The following is a 2,463-nucleotide window of genomic DNA, read 5'->3' on the forward strand; positions in this document are numbered from 1 at the left end:
ATCTGCTCCTGGCAATCAGCCCAGGCTTGGGCTTAATTAACAGTGGCTTAAAGGGTTGAAAGGTGGGAAGAGTGGCATCGCTCCCGATGCTGTGCTGGTGGTGGTGGAGAGGAGGAGGAGGCAAAGGGGATGAGCCACAAATCATAATTGATTCGTTTAGGGCAGCGTTCTTGCCTGGAATGAATCGAAGGGACTGTAATTAGTTGGTAGCTGGCGTGGCCTCCTTGCTGCCTGTTGTTAGCACGATGAAAGCCCAGGGTCACTCTGGCTTGTGCTGGGGCCGGCTGGTGGCTTGGGAAGCATTTTGGGAGGGATCTGCCCACCCTTTGCTCCATTCCGTGCTGCAGTGTGATGGTGGCAGAGCTGGGGGGCTTGCTGAAACCCCCCCAGTAACATCCACCTCTGTTTAAAGGCCAATTGGAGGAGGAAAGTCAAATGGGGATGCAGAGCATAAGGGCATGGTGGTGAGCTCTCGGTGCCTGGCTGAGGGGGGGATGATCCTTCAAGCTTTTTTTGCAAACACTCCTGTGTTATCTTGCTGAGGAGGGCCTAATCCTTCCTCTTCCTCGCCCAGCCATCCCAAGGGCTCCCGACAATGAGCCTGGGCCAAAATGTGAGCTCCGTGGCTGTTTGGATGCAGTAGTGCCTGCAGGGTGGGAAAGACTTGTGGTGAGGTGCTGCCAGGCTACACCGAGGGAGCAACCCTTGCCCAAATGAGTTAATGATTTATGTGATTAAGGGCTTGACTATTTTTGTTAATTTCTTTTTTTTTTTTTGAGCTGCCCCAAGTGTTCCTGGCTGCTGCACAGCAGATGTGAGGGACAGGGCAGCAGCTGCCATTTACAGAGCCGGTTGCTGGTGGTGAGGTGGACAAGGAGAAGAGCATTGTGGGGACACAGGGTGTCTCATGACATGGGCTGGCAATGTGGGTGCTTTTCCTGTTGGAATTGAGTGCCAAAGGCTCTGGGGACCCCTTTGGATGTGGGGTGGAAAGGGGAGGGTGGGGGATCCTATGTGTGATCAGGTCGCAGGGTGTGCTGAGTGGTGAGGCTGGTGCTTTGCCTGTTGGGTAAGGAGGACATTGGGGATGTCCCTGGGGTGCTGCATGTCCCCTGTGTGTGCAAGAGCACAGGGTGGGTTCCCCCCAGGGTCGGGTGGGCAGGTAACACCCACAGCAGAGCTCAGGGGACCCTGAGCATCCCTGGGTGACCTCGGCATCCTTGTGGTGGTGCTGTGGTGGTGCTGTGCCCTCATCTTCACAGCCAAGTCCCTGGTTCTCTGCCCGTGGGGTGGCTGGGGGGAGCAGGGACAATGCCAGACTGGCCCTGGAGCCACCCTCCCCCTACTCTCCCTTTCCCCATGGCAGCTGCTGCAGGGACGTATCCACCCCGGCTTGTTTACACCTCTCTAATGAACTGCTGCTTCTTCTGGCCAACACCAAGCATCAGAAAGAGAATCCGGAGGCGAGGGATGCTAAGGAGGCTGATCTGTATGCGAGTGAGCAGGAGGGCTCTCCCCGGGCAGCCGCTGGCATCGGGGCGGCTCCGGCGGGGAACCGGGAGCCCCAAAGTTTCCCAGGGATGGGTGGATGTGGCTGGAGAGATGCTCGGCTCAGGCTGAAATGGGGGGGGAGCCTCTTGCCACCCCTGCAGGCAGGGGGGGAGGCAGAGCCCCCACCCTTCCCCTTTTTTCCCCCCCAATTTAGCCACTCACCTAGGAACACCCATGTGCTGGAAAGCCCTCTGCAGCCAGGGCAGGGGGGTGGTGGTGGTGGTGGGGGGATTCTTGGAAGGTGGGGGCTTCTTGCAGGGTGGGGGCCTCCCCCGTTGCCTTTGTTCCCATCAGACCCTCCCCTCGCCTCTGACTTTCCTTTGCGGCAGCTCCCGTGCTTGCCAAAAGAATGCACTGGATGGAGCGAGGGAGCGAGCCGGGCGTGCGTGCGTGTGTGTGTGGTGTGTGTGTGTGCGCGCTTCTGTGCGCCTGTGTTGCCACTGACTTCATTAAAGCAAAGCTGTCCCCGAGCTGCAGAGGCAGCCTTTAATTCCCCGGCCCCCGGCTCCTGCGGGGAAAGCCGGCCTCGCCTTTGCCAGCCTCCTTGCCCTGGCAGCGAAAGGGCTGAGCATCCATACCACCGAAGCCGGTGCCTACCTGGGGGCTCTGCCCGCCATCCTCACCCGCTGCCCCCGGGGAGCCAACGGATGGGTGGCCGGGCTCCTGCGGGCTGCTGAAGATGGAGCCGGGAGGAGGGAGTTGGACACTTGGCTCCAACTAGGCTGGACCACGCTGCAACCTGTTCCCCTGGCCGCCCCTCCGGCTGCTCTGCTGGGTGCTGTACCAAATTGCGTCTTCTTCCTTTGCGACGGGGCGGATGGAAGGATTTGGATCCCAGCCCTTTTTCCCTGCCTGATCTCCGCCGGGAGATAGTCCCCGGGCTCGCCGTGTTGGAGGGAGTGGGGTGTGGGG

At 59.9% G+C, this 2,463-nt stretch overlaps 1 protein-coding gene across 2 annotated transcripts in view; it reads left to right on the top strand.

Moving 5' to 3' along the window:
• Positions 1-2,463, top strand: part of CACNA1E (calcium channel, voltage-dependent, R type, alpha 1E subunit) — a 189,671-nt gene that overhangs the window by 55,239 nt on the left and 131,969 nt on the right. The window lies entirely within an intron of this gene.

This window comes from Calidris pugnax, unplaced genomic scaffold (assembly GCF_001431845.1).
Source record: "Calidris pugnax isolate Ruff unplaced genomic scaffold, ASM143184v1 scaffold63, whole genome shotgun sequence".
Classification (NCBI taxonomy): domain Eukaryota; kingdom Metazoa; phylum Chordata; class Aves; order Charadriiformes; family Scolopacidae; genus Calidris; species Calidris pugnax.